Genomic DNA, 20,936 nt, shown 5'->3' with positions numbered 1-20,936 from the left:
GCACTGTAAGTGACGAAGGGAAGCTTTGCCATAGCTTACCATAAGATTTATATAACGTTAAAATGGGGAAACTTTCAATCATATTGGCTAAGGCTGAAATCTTATCCATTTTTAACTGTTATTTCTTTTTTCGTTGTAGTTGTTTTGAGAGGAACTCATATTGATGTTAGAGGAGATGGATCGATTTTAGTTTCAATTAATCTCTTGGAAGATGAAACGAATTGGTTGATGCATATGTAGTGCTTTGATTTACAGTGTTATTGTTGAAATGCTGACATTGGGCTACTGCCCGCTGGTGTCCTCTTCAGGTAGTTGTTTTGGATTTGAATTTAAAGTGTTTCAAGCATTAAGTTTTTGGTAAAACACTAAAATATAAGGTTGAGAGCCTAAGCTGCATCAGCTTTCTTCAAAATATCAAAGTTTGATTTTTTTTTTAATGGAAAAACATTGAACTTGAGGTGATTATTTGGGTTGGGGGGGCGGTTGAGGCACCAATACACCATTGCCATATGATGGTGAGAGATGAAGTGGGGGTAGGAAGGGGAAGAGGGTAGAATTGATAGTTAGGGCATATTATGGTGTGTGAATTTTGTTGATCAAATTTGTATTCTTTCTATAGACCAAAAAAAAAAGAAAAAAAGAAAAAAGAAGAAGTGTGGAGATGGAAAGGTTAATGCTTACATATTCCTGTCATTTAGGTGTCTTAGATGTTATGAGGTTTACCAAAATGGTGGTTTGGCAGATTGGCCTTGTTCCAGAAGATCTAGATTCACATAAAAAACCTAAATAATAAACTGAGCAGGAATTTGAGTTCATGGTTAAAATACTTTCAAAATTCAAAAGCATGTGTCACAATTTGGACAAAATTTTTGGGGACTTTTGTCATCCTAGCTGACAAAGAATTCTACTTGGATTGCTTGTGAAGCTTCTCAATCTTCTCTTTTGATGGGATTGCCTCTTGAAGGACCGCTCCCCCCACCCCTTCTCTTTTCTCTTGCTCTTGGAAGAAACAAAATTTTAAATGATCCCAAAAGTGTATCTCTTTAGATGTTCTATTTATGATTTCTTGATCTTTCTTTATTTGGCATTTAGGAAACTTGCTGATAGTAACATTTAGCAATTCAAGAGGTTAACAAATAAACTTTCATTTATTTGATTATAATCCCAATATGTTTTGTTTTTTATTACTTCATGATCATCATGTGTTTGCAGCAATGGATTGTTTATACATTTTCTTTTCTGATTGGATTTTAGGCTTAATTTTTAATCATTCTATTGCCCCCGTCTGTAAATGTCATGTAGGGTTTACAAATTTTACTATTCTTTTTGTTGCTAGGTGTGATCTTCTTGGGTTTTTAAAATCTATTAAAAATTAGAGCGTGGGTCCATTTTCCAATCTTTTTTGTCAACAACTTTTTGAGCACAAACCATTTTCAATCAGATGGCTTGTAGCCGCAACATCTCCACCAAAGTGACCTCTCTCAGGAAAAGGTTCTACCCATCTTTTAGCTGCATTCTTCATGACGATGATGGCAAAAGCCAGCCTTCTGTTGCAAATTCAATGCGACCTACAATTAGTCATTTCGGGCAAAGTGGTACAGCTACTGGTTTTGGTGCTCTGCATCAAAAGAGAAGATGTTCTTCCTTCTATCTCCCACCAGGGCTAGGATCTTTGTTTTGTAGGCATATGTCAAGTGCTATTGCAGAAAGTTCAGATAAGATCGGGTATGTGAGTGATGTTGCAGATGGTCTCACAGAGAAGGGTGTGGAAATGGCAGTCACCCAGGCTCCTGTTGTGAGCGAAGTGGCCGTTGCAGCTGCCGATTCTTTCTATCCTGTTGCGGCCTTGCAGTACTTTATTGATGGTATTCATTCTTTCACTGGATTGAATTGGTAAGGACTTGCCTCTGTCTTTGTTCCTTTCTTCCTTTTGTATAATTTTCACTTAATATTAATTTTTCTAGAAGCTTTTGAGCCTTCTTTTTTTGGTTGAATATGGCTGAGATGCCAACTGCCAAGTAAATGAAGGATTAGGGTATCTCGTATCATGCTGATTTTATTGTCTTGTCTAATGGCTAGCTATTAAACGTTAATGAAATGTGCATTCTATGGTAATACTGTATATAATTGTAAGTTTCTATTTTTGGCGATCTTCTGATGATGGTGATCCCGGGGTTTGGAAACCCTAATTCCTAATCACTATGGGCCCAGAGGAGTAAGAGCACTCAAATCAACGGATCAGTGGCAAAACAGTAAATATCTTGAAGTTTATATGAGAATGGCATAACTGTAAATAAGTAGAATCTTAGAGGATAGGTTGGTAGTTAAATGGGGGAGGGATATAAAGGTGATTAATAAATAACCGGTAGGGATATACTTGGAACAAAATAAAATTAAAGGACAAAATTGATTTAACTAGTGGGAGAGCCTTGGTGCAACGGTTAAGTTGTGCTATTGCAACCATCAGGTTGCGGGTTCGAAACATGGAAACAGCCTCTCCGCGAAGCGGGGGTAAGGTTGCATAGTGCATACATTAGCCCCTCCCAGACCTGCAGTAGTGGGAACCTCCTGCACTGGGACGTTCTTTCTAAAATTGAGTTAACTAAAAAGAGAAGGGAAAAAGGGGAAATAAGAACAATTAGAGTTATAGTGTGGGGGACGAAACAGGGAAGACAAGAGAGGTCTTCAGCCTCTGGTTGATAACAGAACCAGCGATGAGTTCCTTCAATTACAGCTTTGAGAACCCAATCGATGGAAATTTGATAGCCCTGAAACTTTAGGAGATGATCCTCCACTCGAAGACCTGTTGAATCCAACTGGTAGCAATGCAGGTATCCCCGCATGAAGGTAAGTACCACTTCCTGAAAAATTTCCTGGTGGTAGAATAGATATCAGACTTGATCTCAGGTTCAGTATTCCACCATGGGAGGATTTTGGGGCCAATACTCTAGCCATTGGGTTGCCCTAGGGGTAGGTGTTACCTTACCAAATTTAGGACAGAAAGGATTAGGAGATCGACCAAATGTCTCTGTCCTGTTGGTTTGGTAATAGCAGAGAAAACTTAATAGCAAAAAAGAAAGAGAAGCAAGGAACAACAGAGAACATTAGAAGGGGAAGGAGAAAGTGCCTCAGAAAACTCACCCCAAAGGTGAGGAATTGAATGAGAAACATCGATGGTAGAGGGTGATACCTGTGACGGAATAGTAATGCAAGAGTCGACCTCGAACCAGGGAAACCAGCGGGAGATCGATTGCAGCAGGATCGATACAGTGAAAGGAACAGCAACAGGGTTCAAGACTGAGGTCTAGTGGGCTCCTTAGGGGCCGGAAGCAGTCCTCCAAGTATCACTCTGATTGGGAGGAAGAGTGTAGAGATCAAGACCTTCGAATCAACAGCAGTGATTCAGTGAATAAGTAACTGATGCAGCCGCAAGTGTGGAAAGTGGTCTTCTTTGCCTCTGGACAGCAACAGCAGATTCAGTTGTTGTTTAGGATGCTCTCTGGGTTTTCACAGATGTAGTAGCAGGTAGCAGCACTTGATTGCAGTCACACAACAGCAGGAACAGTAGGGAATCGAATGAGAGAAGAAGTAGAAGATGGGAGAAGAAGGGGAAAAGGATAAGGAGATTCGGCTCTCTCAGCCCTTCATCCTCACAATAGGACAAAATATCTTTGTCAAAGCAATAATCTCAATCTTCATTAATTAATCTGTTTGGCTTATAAAAGCCTTACATATAAATAGGTAGCAATGACTTGTTACAAAAATTAGAAAGTTTCAACTTTGACTAGTCCTAAAATTGGAAACTATAAAAATAAAAACAATGAAATAGCAAGTTTCTTATAAGGCTGAGACTTGGATTACAAGCAATGAAACTAAAATAGAAACTACTGAAATAGAAACTTCTAAATAAAAGCTGAGCAACTAAAATAGAAACTCTAGTTTAGAAACAAATAACTAACAAAATAGAAACTAAATTAATAGCAACTTCTAATAGAATATTCCTCCAGCATCTAGCTCCTAATCTTCATACCAGCAGTCCATATCAACCCCAAATCACTGTCCACATGAACAGTAACTCGTGGTACTTTTCACATGAACAATAACTGTTTTTTTTTTAAAAAAAATTTCAGTCTCTCTTCTTCATGCTTCGATCTATATCAAATGGGATGGAAGGAAACACAGAAGAGGAGGAAGGAAATCACCACCAACCTGGTCTTTCATAGCCTTGCGGCAACACCCATTTCATTCTCTTTTCTATTCCAAATTTCTACTATGGTAACTCCTGACTGGAATGTAAAACCCAAACTAACTTGAAATCAAACTCTACCTCCTATTCCTTTGTAATGTACTCAAAGCAAAACATGATTAAATAAAAGAAATCAAAGATTACAAGTTAAAACCCAAATGACTAACTAAACTGCTACCAGCATTTGTTAGACCAAAAACCCTGGTTGGGCCTGTCCCATCTAGGTTTGGGTTTCCATACCCAGATGCTAGAGTATGAGCAGAAGATACTGGCTTTGGCAGAGGTATGCTGAAGGAATTGGTGATAAGAGTTACTGCTAGCCGCTGTCGCAAAAGAAATCCATCACTGGAGGGTTGGAAAGAAGGATTTCTCATTTTCTTACATTGGTTCAAGTTTGAGTCATTCTGCAACATATATGATGACATGCAACTGGTGCTGATAATAGCTCTTATCTGATTGAAACATCTATTGGTTCAAAGTGAGGTGGATTTAGGATGGAGCCTTGTCCCAAGGGGGATAAAAAACTATCCAGTGGATGTATTACTCGTAAAAATATGGGGAAGTATGTTTGTATTACTTGAAATTTTTGTTTAAATGGAAATGGTTTCTCTTGACTACCCTTTTTGGATGTTCTATTGTCTTTCTCATGAAAGTAATCCCTATGCAGTTTCAAGGAGTGGACCAGTTCTCAGTTGTCTACAAGAATAATATATGATATGCTGATATGCTGCCTATTGTTGCCACAATATACATTCTGTGTATGTTGAAGTATAACAAAAAATATTGTGGTTTGGTAGCTTCTAATACAAGTATAACTCTACTAGGTGGGCATCCATAGCTCTGACAACTGTCTTGATTCGAGGTGCTACAGTTCCACTCTTGATAAATCAACTCAAAGCTACTTATAAGCTTACTGTACGTTGGATCCATTGCCTCTTCCTGACTTTGTACATTGTTTACTTGCTGTTAATAGCAACTTGCTGTTAATAGCAGGGCTTATGTTTTCATGAACTGTTCTTGGTCCTAGTCTTAATTTGGTCACGCCCCCAACATGTTATGAGATTGTGACAGATTTTACTACTCTTCTCTTTCTTTTTAATTTTTGGTTCTGTTCATTGGTTGATTACATATTTTCTTCCTTTCATTATGTTTCAATATCTGTTATTTGTGTTGTGGTCTAATTTTTGTGATCCATATTAATTTATGCAGTTGATGAGGTCACATCTGGGGGAGATCAAACAACAGATGCAAGATATGGTATGGATGCTCTCAAATCACTTTCTTTTTACTGCCTCCTTTGTTTTTTGTGTCTGTGTGTGTGTGTTACTGAGAAACCTATTATTTTTGGTATACACTCTGAATTAGTGGCAGGGCGGTAATTGTTCTTGTATGAGGAAAGGATATACTGTTAAATGTATCCTACTGCCAAAGGTATCTTGTGAGCAAAGAATTCAGACTAGCATGGATCATCGTTTCATTAATCGGAATCGGAATCGAATTGTTATTGGTGGCCCCTGATATTGATTTCCACCTATTCAACACAGCCTCTTTTGGCTGGACTGAGAAATAGTGTGTAACATTGAAGGCATTCTATGCTTGCCATAATGCCTAGTGGCCTAGTTAGGGCACACTAAAGTACAAATCCATAGTATGAGGCATGAATGAGAATTGAGGTTTGGATGAGATATATGCTCCATTGTGAGGTGTATTTGGTTTTAATGTCTCAAGCCATAGGCGTACACGTCATGAATATATCATGCTGAGGATATCTTGTATCCTTCTTAAAATCTGAAAAAAAAAGTTTTGTTCTTTTTGTAACTTGGACGTCCCACTAAAGTTGGTTTATAATTCAACCCAAGTTGGCCAAATAAAGCGTGAAAGGGATAGTGTCTTCTTTATTTGACAAAATAAACAAATCTATTTATCTCATTTTTATTTTTTTTTCTGTGGTTACAGATTGTTTCATGTTTGTTGCCAAGGCCGTAACCTGGCAAGTCCCACTCCCTTAGGGTCCAAGTAGTCAGCCCTGACCTTTGACAATCTTTTGGGCATTTTCACCTTTTTTTCATTAAGAAAAAGCTTGCTTAGGAAGCATTGGCCCATATCCTTAAAGCCTTATGCACCGAACTTTTATGATAAAATTCCTTTTCTCATTCCTTAATGCCTTAATGAACTAGTCCTCTTGGTTTCTCAATGTATGTTGTCTCTGTTACCTGGACATTCATATAACCCCGGAGTACCGTGTCTTGACATGACATGGGTATGGGTGTGAACATGTGTCTGAAGTCTTAATACACACTTGCAAGTCAGACACTTGGACATGGCTGTGAAGAAGAAGAGTAACCCCCTTCTTTTGACATAATGGCCTCACTTTTTTGTCACATTAACCTCCATTTTCATCACATTTTTTCCTAGTCCCCATAACATATATTTTGACATATATCCCTGTATCCTGTTGTTGGGTACAGGTGGATCAGATTTCTTAACACGTACCTATACCCAATTCCTTCCTTGAATTTCTTCTTTGTAGGAGAAAATTGTTTGGCTTCCAGAAATTATTTCATTTTTTACATTTTAGTGATATGTTTATCTATTTCAGGGAATGGAACCTAATGCTGTTGCGGACGGTCAAAAACGTATGCAGGCACTATTCAAGGAGTAAGCACCTTGTGCCGAGTAGATATTATCCAAGGCAGATACTTTGGCAGTTATATCTCTGTCTCCTGCTAGTTTAATGTGTTACCTTCCAACAAGTTTCCTGAAGTTAAACAATCTAATGCATATGATTTAATTTGCTTTGTTTCTAATAAATTTTTAGTCCAGATGCTCCATTTTATCTAGAGAATCTAAATGTTGAGTCCTATGTGCTGTCACTTTGTCCTTTGAATGCCAAAATGTACGAGTGATGCACATGTAAAGGGGGATGGTGACCATTGAGTGGGTCCTGCACAGGACTTTTTGATGTCCTGAGATGATCTCAGATGATTGATTGAACCCTTTTTTTTCCATTCTTGTTAGTATTGTCACCAAAATTACTGCATCTTCAGAAGAATACACGTACTCGTGTGTGTGTTTGTAATTATTTCCTGTGAAGCACATTTTAGTGATTTTCTTTTGTTTTATGGTTTGTATAAAGTCTTATCCATATTTTTCTCAGTGCCTGATCTGGTGGGGGTAGGTAGGAACAACTCTAAAACCCTCCCGGATAGGATCCCAAGTCAAAAACCCCACTGAGATAAAAACCTGAAAATTGACTGAAAATTCAAATCTCTCAGAATAACACCAAACTCTAGGAAACAAATTTAAAAGATGGGAATGATTCTAACGGTTAGATTGCCCTGATCAGAATTCATACAAAAAAACCTTGCGCATGAATTTCAACTAGAACAAGAATTTCAGAACTAGAACTGTACTTACTAGAAAGATTAATTGCAGGAAATTAATTAGATCAGTACTTACTTGAATTCATGGAAGGAAAGAAAGAAGATGAAGAAGATATGACTAAGCATCCCACAGCCATTAATGGTATCCCACCATAAAGCACCGCATCTCACAGCCGTCTGAGTCTCACATGATAAAAGAAAAGGCTCAAGCCAAAATCTCATTAATCAAATTCGTGCACAAGGCTGTAGCCCTTTACAAGCTTATATAGAAGACCAAAACACTAAAAAGGAAAGGCCTAACCCAATCCTTAACTAATAAAGTAACCTAAACTGACTAGGAAAGTGAAATAATAAAGGAAATAAACTCAAAACAGGACTGTACTTTTAGAATCCTAATCCAGCCCCACTAAAACTCTTGATAACAATTACTTGCAACTTAAATTGAATTACGTACAAACTGTTCAATTTGAACAAACCCAAAACAATTTAAAATTAAATCAAGTAAAGAAATAAACTAGCTAATCCCGTATGCAACTTTAGTACTCATACTTTAGGCCCATAAAAGTGGTCTATTACATTGAAAACCCCATGGACCAAAGGGCCAACATGTATAAAACAATACCCACTGCTTATTTCCATTAAAATAAACCTATTTAGATGATCTAACTGCATCATGATCTTTTATAGATGATATTCATTTTGTTGTTTGTTTTGTTACTGCAGGTATGGAGTTACCCCATTCACTCCATTGAAGGGACTTTTTATCCAGGGTCCTGTTTTTGTCAGCTTTTTCTGGGCTGTAAGATCTTTGAAGTCCAGTTTCATAACATGTGGCATTTAATTATTCACGTACTATTTTTATTTTACACCTATATGCATTTCTTCAATTATGTCTCTCAATTCTGGAGATTTATTTTTTAACTATATTTCTTGCAGATTTCGAATATGGTGGAGAAAGTTCCATCTTTCTAAGAAGGTGGAGCATTCTGGTTCACTGATCTCACAACTCCAGATAGTTTGTACATTTTTCCAGTACTGACATCATTAACCTTCCTAATAAATGTGGAGGTAGGTTTGGCATACTAGTTAACTTTGATTAGTTTTTCCTTAGAAGGGCTTTGACCTACTTTTAGTAAACTGGGAGCCTTTGGATATTAATTGCTTTGCAGTGTGTCAAATCTTTTCATTGGCTTTGGTTCTGAATTATATGGAAGTTTTCCTCAGTGATGAAGTTTTTATATGATTATTTTGGTTCAAACTCCTCACAGCAATTATTTGATTATATCTTGCTTAAGTAATTTATAGTTCTATTGTAATTTTGATCTAATATTTAATCAACTGAATTCTGTCTTCAGTGCAATATGCATGAGGGTTTGGAAGGAAATCCTGTTGCTGGCACCATGAAAAACTTTTCTAGGGTCCTTGCTGTTCTTACGGTTCCATTTACCATGAGCTTTCCTAAGGTATGTTTATATTGCCGAGGGCAGAATAATTTTGTGTAGGCTTATTATTCAGTACATGTTTTGTTGGACAAATCCAGTAGATTGTTGATCGGGAATGATAATCCAAGAGGGGGTGAATTGGGTGTTGGATAACATCTCTAACCTTTTCAACTTTCTCAAGGAAGGTAGAGGGAACTAGAAACTAAAATTACACACTCAAAGGGAAACAAGGATTTAAAGTGGTTTGGTCTTCTTGACCTAAGAGCTCCTCACTCTTGGCTTTCACTATCAAAGACTGGTCTTCCCCTAGGTGCCAATGAAACCCTTACAAGTTGTTTCCAAGGGTTCACAACAAACCCGGTATCTTAAGATTAGAAATCTAAGCTACTTTTTAACTCTTGAATTCTAGTGATGTTTAGTGAAGAGATTGATGCAACAGTTGAGTTGCTCTATTGCAACCTATTGGTTGCGGGTTCAAAACCTGGAAACAGCGTCTCTTGCGAAGCAGGGGGTAAGGCTGTGTACATTTTCCCCTTCCAGACGGGCGGGAGCCTCGTCCACTGGGACGCTCTTTTTGGTGAAGAGATTTGCACTTGGTTTTTTTGTCACTTGAGCCCTTTGATGGTCTCCACAATTCTTGCATTCAGTTCCAATTTGTTTGTTTCATTGATGCTTCTTGCTTAGTGACCCATTTGGCTTTACAACCTTTACTTGGCTTGTTGGTTGTTGATGTCTTGATACTTGGGAAGGATCAACTTGAAGTCCTAGCTTTTTCATCACTCAATACACAAGTTAGAATCACGAAAACTAGGGCTGCAACAGGGTCGAGTTGGGCCGGGCTTTATAGAACCCTATCCCAACCCTAAGTCCCCTTAGTTGGGCCCAGGCCAGACCCGACCCTGACTCAGGGCCAAAAAAATCCAACCCTGACCCGCCCACAGGGTCAGGCCGGACCGACCCTGATTGGCCCTGATCATGGGGAGGGGGAAAGAAATGCATGGGCTGGAATGGGCTGGGAAGAACATTATTAATTTTACATAAAATAACAACATAATAAATTATATTATAATACTTATTGTCTTCATAAATAATATATTATATAAAAAAATGTGGGTAAAATTTAAAGTTTATAATGTATAAATTATATCAATATATATTTTATAGTATAACTTAAATCAGGGTCGGGGCGGGCCGGGCCAAGCTTAGCTCGAGGCCTCAACCCTAACCCGTCCCGACCCTAACTCAGGGCCAAAAATTTCCAGCCCTGACCCGCCCTCAGGGCCAAATATCTCAGCCCAGACCCTGTTCGGGCTCAGGGCGGGTTCGGGCCGATAGGGCCAAACTTGCACCCCTAACGAAAACAATATATGCAATATTCCAATATAGAGATGGTTGGATAGTTGGACACCAATTGTTTGCATCGAGAATGGTGATATCTTTCAGATTAATTTTAGGAAATTTGTATTCTCTTTTTTTGGGAAATTGTATTGTTCTCTAGTTGTTAACCAAACTCCACCAGTATTTGTATGCCTCCGTTCCTTGACCCGATAAAGGAGGAGGTAGGTGCGTCAGGTTTTAGATGCAAAGGGTGAAAGTGCACTTTAACCCTTAGGGATCTCCTCTCTTGTCCTCAAATTGGAAGGGAGAGGGAAATTGTTATTATTGGGATTCTTCACCTAGACAAGGGTCTAGAACTCATAAATGTCTCTCCTTTATGCGGGGGTGGGAGGGGGAGAATGACTCTAATGGATAAGGCAAAAGACTGTCAAGATTTCTAAGTAAGCCCATATTACGGGCTGGGAAGGTTTTAAGCACCCAGTCCACCCATCCAGAGGCCAGTCTTCTTCTATTTAGACCATTCCTAAGCTGTATATTAGCATGTATAGTAAAGCATCATGTGTGGTAAGACAGTAAATCTATTCGTAATCTAGGTTTTTAGGTTGGGAAGCAATGTAAATCTATATTAGCATAACAAAATTAATATTGTTTAAAAAGGGGGGGGGGGTCTTGTGTATGTCCGAACTTGAGCATCACTTTGTCAAGCTGCGTACGTATCCTCATATTGAAGAATAAGGTCAAACGCAATTCACTAGGTATGATGTGTTGGTGGTGGACCGAACTTGAATATCACTTCGTCAAGTTGCCCAAGTACCCTAGATAGGGATCAGGTCGGGTGTAGTTTGAAAGGGGTATTTTGAGGTCTTTAATATCTATTCTTGGCAAATGGAGTCCGATGATACTGACTGGGTGCCAATTGGACTTCCATAGCAAAAGATTCCATTTTGAGGGCCCAGATTGACCAGCAAAATCTGCCGAACTCAAAGTATTTAGGATGATGTCCTAGCTCCTTGGGGGTAAGGCACAACAGTGAGTAGCCTCGTCGGAAAGAAATATTTTTAATACCATTTACAGAAATGTGGTCATTACAACGGCATATAATATGAAAATTTACTTATTTTGGGAATCCTAATTTTGGCATTATGAGTTATGACTGCCTAAAAGGGGTTTATTTTGAAAAACCTTTTATATGAAATGTTGCCATTATAACGGTGTAAAATGGTAATTTTGGGGAAAACTAAAAGAGTATATGCACAATGACAATTTCTAATTAATTATCTACATTTAATCTAATAATTGAAAAGAAAAAGGAGAGAGAAATTACCTTTTTGGCCCAAATAAGCGGTGCAAACTAATTCTGCTGAGTTCCTGCACTCTCTTTGATAATAAAAAAAAAGGGCGTACCCAGTGCACAAGGCTCCCGCCACTTTGGGGTCTGGGGAGGGTCATAATGTACGCAGCCTTACCCCGGCTTTTGCAGAGAGGCTGTTTCCAGACTCGAACCTGTGACCACTTGCTCACAATGGAGAAACCTTGCTGTTGCACCCAGGCACGCCCTCTCCGCGCTCGATCTTCTGGTGAAATTCTGATTGTAGGGGTATTTTTAGAATTCCAGAGGGATTTTCTCTTGATTTTTCCGTTGTCCTTCTTGGGGAGGGTTATTTATAGGCATTTTTTGCTTGAATTTTCATCGGTGAAATAGCTTATTTTCATCAGGTATTTTCGTTGGCGAATATTTTTGCTTTGCTGACAAAAATGCCTTAGATCTGCAAATGCCGTTGTTGGGGAAAGTGAACAATGCCACATTTAGCATTGGTTGAAGGGTCTTTTAGGGCGACAAAATTCAATGTCTACACAGGGCGGCAGCTGTCATTATAAAAACCTTTAGCCACTTGTTGGTGTAACAGAAATAAAAAGAAAAAAGACTGATCAGAAGAAGAGGATGAAGGAGAGGGACGATGAGAGAAGAGCCTGCTAGAGATGGAGCAGTCTCGGTTGTGAGAGATGCTCCTCTCATGCAGGAAATATATTAAATAATCTTTCTAAATATGTTTCCTAATTTAAGGAAATAGAATTACAATCTTTCTAAATATGTTTCCTAATTTAAGGAAACAGAATTACATCTAATAACTGAAATAAGGAAAGAGAATAAGAACAAAATAAGAAGACTACAGCTGGCAGACTACAGCTCACTACAGCTGGCCTATGGACTGGATGGCTGTATCCATGACTTATGTACCCCCATGGTACATTAAGTCATGGACCCCCATACACATTTAATATATTTAACACTCCCCCTCAAGCTGGAGCATACAAATCACCCAAACCCAGCTTTCTGAGATTGTTCCGAAACGTAGGCCCAAACAAGGGCTTTGTAAACATATCACCCAACTGATTTGCAGAAGAAGTAAATGGAGTAGTAATCAGCTTCTTCATAATCGCATCTCTCAAAAAATGGCAATCCACTTCAATGTGCTTTGTACGCTCAAGAAACACTGGATTCTTGGCTATATAGATAGCAGCTTGATTGTCACAAAACATCTTCATAGGAGGAACTGAAAAACCCATCTCCTGAAGGAGATTACGAAGCCACATTAACTCGGCAGTTGTATGAGCCATTGCTCTATATTCATCTTCTGCACTAGACTTAGATACAGTAGCCTGCTTCTTACTCCGCCAAGTTACTAGATTTCCTCCAACAAAAGTACAATATCCAGTAGTAGAACGCCGGTCACTGTCAGAACCAGGCCAATCAGCATCGGAAAATCCAATAAGATCAACACTGTTACGTGGCCGATAGATAAGGCCTTTCCCTGGAGCACCCTTTAAATACCTCAAGATGCGACAGGCTGCCTCCCAATGTATTTGCTTTGGAGCATGCATAAACTGGCTAACTACTCCAACAGCAAAGGAAATGTCAGGGCGAGTGTTTGTCAAATAAATAAGCTTCCCAACAAGTCTTCTATATTGGTGTACGTCATCAAAGTTATCCCCATTATCTTTGCCAAACTTCTGACGAGGATCCATGGGAGTATCGGCTGGTTTAGAAGCTAACATGCCAGTGTCAGATAGTAGGTCTAACACATACTTTCGCTATGATAGACTGATACCCATTTTACTCCGGAGGGCTTCAATGCCAAGAAAATAACTAAGGTGACCTAAATCCTTCATCTGAAACTGCTTGTGTAGATAGGATTTAACATCTGCAATGCTAGACTCATCATTACCAGATATGATAATGTCATCAACATACACCACAAGTACCACTAGCTTGGAACCTTGGCAACGGATGAAAACTGAATGATCCGAATAACATTGGGAAAAACCACATTGTGTCATAACACTGCTAAATTTGTCAAACCATGCCCTTGGGGACTGCTTCAAACCATAGATAGCCTTTGCCAGCTTGCATACACGTGCAACATTCTCCCCCTGAGCAACATACCCCGGAGGTTGCTCCATATAAACTTCCTCCTAGAGATCACCATAGTTGAATGCATTCTTGATATCCATCTGATAAAGAGGCCAATTCAGATTAACAGCAATAGATATAAGAACTCGAACATAATTGAGACGAGCCACGGGAGAGAAGGTCTCAAAGTAGTCAACCCCATAGGTCTGGGTATAGCCTTTAGCAACAAGACGAGCCTTGAGGCGCTCAACGGATCCATCTGGGTTATATTTAATAGTGTATACCCAGCGACAACGAACCAAATCCTTACCGGGAGGCAAATCCACCAATGTCCATGTCTGACGAGATAATAGAGCATCCATTTCTACATCCATAGCACCCTTCCAACGAGGGTGAGAAAGTGCCTCCTTGTGAGTTTTGGGCACAAAAGATGAGGACAAGGAGAAAGCAACATTACAAAAGGGCAAGGGAAGATGAGAAATTCCAACATAGTCTTCAATAGGATAGACAGGACGAGTAGTACAAGAACGAGTACCTTTCCTTTTAGCAATGGGTAAGTTTGGTGAAGGAACTTCAGCCCGTGCAACATCAATGGAAGGTAGAGCAGGAGCCTGTACTGTAGCAGATGGAACTGTAGCCTTGCGCCGTTTGTAAACCTGTAAAGGAGGTGTGGCTTCAGGATCCAAAACGGAAGAGGAACCACAGATGGAATAGGTGGAGTGGGTTTAGGAAACATATCCGCACTAGGTGAGGAAGGAGGAGAGTAATAAGGAGTGCTCTCAAAGAAAGTAACATCAACGCTAACAAAGTGCCTATGAGAAACAGGGTCATAACACCGGTAACCTTTCTGAGTCCTGGAATAACCAAGAAAAACACACTTGATGGCACGAAGAGATAATTTGTCAATATTTTGGTGCAAAATATGGACAAAACAAACACTCCCAAAGACACGTGGTGAAAGAGGAAACAAGGATTTAGTAGGAAATAAAATAGAAAAAGGAGTTTTATTGGACAGAACAGAAGAAGGCATTCGGTTAATAAGAAAACAGGCAGTAAGAACTGCATCACACCAAAAATACTTAGGCACATGCATGTGAATCATAAGAGAACGTGCGACTTCCAACAAATGCCTATTTTTCCGTTCAATCACCCCGTTTTGCTAAGGGGTGTAGGAACAGCTGGTTTGATGAATAATCCCTCGTTCAGAACACAAGGTAGAAATGTCATTTTGCATATACTCTAAACTCTAAAGCATTATCAGACCGAAATACCTCAATACGAACATCAAACTGATTTTGAACTTCATTAACATAATTGTGAAAGACAGATAAAAATTCAGACCGATCTTTTAATAAATAAACCCAAGTTAAACGAGAGTGATCATCAACAAAAGTAGCCAAATATGAAACTCCTAACCTATTTTTGACACGATAGGGATCCCAAATATCGGAATGAACTAAAGAAAATAAAGAACCACTCCTAGGCTCAGTACGAGGCGGAAAAGAAGTGCGATGGTGCTTCCCCAATTCACATGCTTCATAGGAAAGATGAGTTAAAAAGGAACAGTTTGGGACCATAATTTTCAGCTTAGGTAAGGACAGATGGCCTAGCCGAACATGCCACTGATGAGAAGTGGGATGAGTAGATGCAGTAGCAGCAGAGGAAGGTCCAGTTCCATCCAAATCGTAGAGGCCGGCTTGCTCAAGCCCGCCACCAATCGTCGACCTGGTCTGAAGATCCTGAAACACACAATAAGATGGATAGAAGGTTACAAAACAGTTAAGGTGCTTGGTAAGTTGACTCACAGATAATAAACTTAATGGTAATTGAGGAATATGCAAGACAGATGATAAAGTGATGTTAGGAGTAGGAGAAACTGTACCATGACCACTAACAGCAGTAGAAGAGCCATTAGCAAGAAGAACAGGGATGGAATTAGTAAGTGTGGACAAAGAAGAGAACATACCAGACTTACCAGTCATATGGGAGGAAGCCCCTGAATCAATAATCCAGGGGGTAGAAACTGATGTGGAAGAAAAAAGAGCAGATGTACCTGTGATGGCTATGGTAGCTTTGGATGGAGAACTAGACGCCTCAAGCAATTGCACACGCTTGAGAAGTTGATGATAATCGTCCCGAGACACAGACATGGTGGGAGGAGCCCCAGGTAAAGACGAGGAGGGTGCCTCACTAGGTACCACAGTAGCAGAAGCTTGATCAATAGCAGCATTGGCAACCTCATTTGCCCAATCTGGACGGCCGTGTTTAACCCAACAAGTATCAATAGTGTGGTTGGGCTTATTGCAAAAGGTACAATGCCGGGCAGCTTTACCAACAATCTGACCAACAAATCCACGACCACCATTCCCTCGGCCACGACCACGGCCTTGGCTACAACCCTTACCAGAGGAGGACCCTTGGCCCCGGCTAGCAACAAATGCAGAAGAATCCTTTTCAGAGGATGAATCATTCTTGGGTGCAAAAGACAGGCGCTGAAGACGACCAATGTCTCATTCAAGGAAGGCACCTGTTCTCCAGTAAGTAACTGGCTTTTTACGGACTGATACTGAGGATGAAGGTTAGCCATAAACAATGCCACATGAAAGTCAGATTTTTGTTGGTTTTAATACCTCGGCATCAGTAGTAAAGGGCTGGTACACTTGAAGTTCCTCAATAAGTCCCTTAAAACTGCCAAAGAATTCACTGAGAGACCTATCCCCTTGCTTATGTTGAAACAAATTCTCATATATTTCATAAATGCGAGACACATGCTTGGCCTGGGAATATGTCTCACGAAGATCAGTCCATACTCCTTTGGCTGTGGAGTGATACATAACGTTAGAAGCAATGGCTGGTTCCATAACCAGATTTTAACAGTGGAGTTTTCACGCATCCAAGTAGTGTAGGCAGCAGTGGAAGTCTTATCTTTAGGGTCATAAGAAGGAGGATCTTCAGTGAGATGCTGGACCTTATCCTTGGCATACAGATAGGTTTGTACAGCTTGTACCCATAAAGTGTAATTAGAAATCCCAGCCAGCTTAACACCAGTAATAGGTAGATGAATATGGTCCACAGTAGCTTTGGTCTCTTCCATAATATTAAACCAGAAAAGGAATAACAGGTAGTGAAGCAGTAACAGCAAGAGAAGGACCAGTTATCAAGGCTCAAGAGGAATATGGAATCCACAACAAGTTGTATATATGCAGAATACACATAGCAGAACTGGCAGCCAGTAAAATAGCTATCGAGAAGCACAAAACAGGGATGAAAACTGGTTTTGATAAAAATCAGAATAACATCACCTGATATAGATATCGAAGAATGCTTTTGGGAAGATAAATAAAAGCCCAGAAGCTCAGACCAAGAAGCCAACAGCTTCAGCAGTTATAGAGAATATAGCAGTCCCATAAAATCTTGGAAAAACGGATTATCGCAGGTCCAAAAAAAAAAAAACCTATAGTCCTTCAGGAGCAGCAATAGGAGAACTCAAAAAGTCTCAAAACTCTGATCGAGTGACACAGATATGCAGCAGAATAGAACCCCCCAGGTTGGAGCAGTACATCTGGTGGAATGAAGAGATCCACAAAAAAAAACTTGTATGCAGAATCCTTCACTCGATCCTTAGAGCATCAGTCAGCCGTTGTAGGGAATGTATGCAGAATCAATCCTTACATAGCACATGATCTTCAGACATAGTATATGATAGCAGTACAGTCCTAGTTTGCTTGCATAATCATCAACTAGGACATCATGTAGATAGGCAGCATAGGCTGCTACAGCCAAGAAGGAGGAGGGAATCTAACTTGACCAAACCAGAATTGTAGAAAGAACAACCAGAATTTAATCAAGCTCTGATACCATGTAACAGAAATAAAAAGAAAAAAGACTGATCAGAAGAAGAGGATGAAGGAGAGGGAAGATGAGAGAAGTGCCTGCTAGAGATGGAGCAGTCTCGGTTGTGAGAGATGCTCCTCTCATGCAGGAAATATATTAAATATTCTTTCTAAATATGTTTCCTAATTTAAGGAAACAGAATTACAATCTTTCTAAATATGTTTCCTAATTTAAGGAAACAGAATTACATCTAATAACTGAAATAAGGAAAGAGAATAAGAACAAAATAAGAAGACTACAGCTCACTACAGCTGGCCTATGGACTGGATAGCTGTATCCATGACTTATGTACCTCCACGGTACATTAAGTCATGGACCCCCATACACATTTAATATATTTAACAGTTGGGATGAATCATAGAGTTTTTACGTTCCCCCAATTAAAATAGTAAGTGAATAGTTGAGTTGGTTGAGTTGAGTTTTTGTATTTGTTATCCAAACTTCTAGTTTGGCTCCGTTTGGTTCGAAGAAGTTTTGACTCCCATGATTTTAGGTATTTCCATAATAAACTATGATTCAGTTTGGTTCTAGGTGACATTTAGATTCCAATAATAGGCACCTTTCATCTTTTTACGGAGGAAACATGCACCAGTTTGTGAAGATTTCAATTCCTATGATTGTGGGAGTTGGATATGAAGAATAGGTGTTTGAAATACCCGTCATGCTTATCCAAGCGGTTCAACTAAAAAGTGATCCAATTTTCAGCAAATTGGATATCGATTCCACCAAAGCCTTGTGGAAGGAATCAAATTGGAGATTCCTGTGGTGCATTTTGTTACTTGATTGTCAATCTATTGCATTATTTTGGTCTTGATAAATGAAAGGTAATACCTATTATTATTTTTTTTTTGGGGGGGGGGGGGAATCTTGACAATTATTCCAAGATCTCTAAGAAAGTGAAATTTTAATATATAGCAAACCTAACCAATCTGGTTTGGATATGATTGCATGCAGTATTTTGTTACTGGGTCACCTTATAGCAAACCTAACCAATCTGGTTTGGATATGATTGCAGGCAATATTTTGTTACTGGGTCACCTCCAATCTGTTTTCATTCATGTATGGACTAGGTAAGTCTCAGATCCTCAGGATCTTATCCACTAAGTTTCATTTATCCTGCATGATGCCTAGAGCTGTATGTTTGAGGCACGCCTGAATGTCATAGTTCTAATTATGGTACCTTTGTACATCTATCAAAGAGAACTTCATTTTTGCTATTTCTAGCATTCTCTCCTCTTCCCTCTGCTTCTCCCCTGTCTCTGGCTAACTGTTAAATCTGTTGTTCAGTACTTAGACAAGCTGCAGTGAAGGAGTTTTTGTGTCTTCCCAAATTACCTGTTGCACCTACTCCAGCTACACAACCTTCCTTCTCTTTATCGTCAATGTTCAAACAACTTAAAGCAGTTACATCAGATTCTTCTTCATCTCCCATAGAACCATCGAAGTTTGTTGACCGGAGAAAATCTTCATCTTCAGTAATCAGTCAAAGGATAAAGAATTTAGAGAAACAAGTGAAGGGAAGAAAGAAGAACAAAAAGTAGTGAAAATTTTGCAGCTCAATAATCAGAGCATTTTTGGTTTGCATTGTGAGTTTTGATTGGGCTTTGCAGGGAAATAAATGTGGCACTAATTCAAATTAAGGTTTCTGAGAGTAGTGGATTGATTTGCTAGGGGGGAGGGGGGGGGGGCGGAGGGAAGGGTGGACACGATGATTAATGCATTAATTGAGAGCTGGGATTTTAGCTCAAAATATAGGAGTGAAATTCCATTTATTGTAATAATTTTGATTGAGAGCACTGTAACTGTATTTTCTATTAAGTATGCAATATTTAGGGTTTTTATCTTCAGCTGTGGAGAAAGTTTGATTATCTGGATGCTAATCGCCTGGTCAATTCCCTCCTGAAATTCTTATGTTTGTTTCTGGATGTCCATTTGGCATAATAGTGAATAGATAGGTGTGCTTCAGCTTCAGCTGCCAGTACATGTCTCTAATGAAAGCCATTTAAAGATGTAGAATTGCTCTTGCAAAAATATTGATTTTTATTTCAAGTTTCTAGTTTTTAACATAGATCATTAGTTGTAATGTGCAGTTGTGATCTGTTAGCATTAAACTTAACCTCCTGTATAGGTCTACCCAAAAAAAAAAAAAAAAACCTCCAGTATAGGTGCCAGCCACCCTTGGCTTGGTGGTAAGGTATCCAGTTGTTGATAGGTTTATTAGGGGTTGTATCTCGTCTCATGTCATGTTGGGTGGGGTAGGGCCCCGTAGGGTTGTAAAGTTGGGTGAGTTATCCTTATGTCTTCTTTCAGTGGATCAATCTCGAACTCACAGTAGGGATGGCAAAGTGTTACGTGCAGCTGTGCAAGGATAATATAATAGTAAAATAAAAAGAGAGTTTTTATAAGGAAAAAAAAGAGGAAGAGAGAAAGAGAGGATATGCTTTACAAACGAAGCAATGGCATTTGGGTTGGGTGAGAAATTCTACTTCATCTCTAAATTAGGGGATTTAAATTCTATCTTTCATTTAATATTAGTCTATTAAATAGAAAACCAAAACATTAAGTAGTTACTAATTCCTAAAACTTCTCCCACGTACAACTCCAATAATTAATAATACGTACAATTCTTTCTCCCTTGAAAGTGTCATTATCCTTAAGGACAAAGAAATTAATAAAATAATAATTTTAAATCTCATATCTTAATATGGAATATCTTAATTTTTTTCATTGTCCTTACGGACAAAAAAATTAATAAAAATCTCATATCTTAACATGGAATATTCTAATTATTAAAATCAAAATGATACTCTCATAGTGAGTCAATCTTCTTGTAGAAAATAGAATCTTCTTTGTCATCTTCCTTTTTGTCTTCTTCATCTTCTTCATTTTCTTTGTCGGTTGCACCGGGTATACCAATACGACTATCATATACCCAGCCCGACCCTGTAGATCTTTAGTAAAGTGGATAATTATAACCAAGTGTCCTGCCAATGCCCATTAAAAGAAAAGAATCCATAACCAGGGACTTTTTGGTCGTACAGATCTCTATGATCATGATACCTATGGCTGGTTGAGATCAGTCCCTCGATACATACGTAGATGTACATGTGAGAGATAACCACCTATCCTATCCTTTTCTTCTTTCTTTCTTTTTTCTTCTTTTTTTGGAGACAGGAGGGGTATTTGACTTTAGGCCGACTAAATCCTCCCCTAGGCTCGTA

General features: G+C 39.1%; 1 long non-coding RNA gene and 1 pseudogene across 1 annotated transcript; one reads left to right on the top strand and one right to left on the bottom strand.

Moving 5' to 3' along the window:
* The first annotated feature begins 1,359 nt into the window (after positions 1–1,359).
* LOC122657719 lies at positions 1,360–19,390 on the top strand (annotated as a pseudogene).
* LOC122657720 lies at positions 18,586–18,995 on the bottom strand. The gene is made up of 3 exons (XR_006332344.1): positions 18,866–18,995; positions 18,701–18,831; positions 18,586–18,635 (listed from the first exon to the last, which is right to left on the bottom strand). It is a non-coding gene; the product is annotated as an uncharacterized LOC122657720 (long non-coding RNA).
* Positions 19,391–20,936: the final 1,546 nt, after the last annotated feature.

The sequence above is a fragment of the Telopea speciosissima genome, chromosome 4, assembly GCF_018873765.1.
Source record: "Telopea speciosissima isolate NSW1024214 ecotype Mountain lineage chromosome 4, Tspe_v1, whole genome shotgun sequence".
NCBI lineage: Eukaryota > Viridiplantae > Streptophyta > Magnoliopsida > Proteales > Proteaceae > Telopea > Telopea speciosissima.
This window is presented reverse-complemented; position numbering and strand designations above follow the sequence as displayed.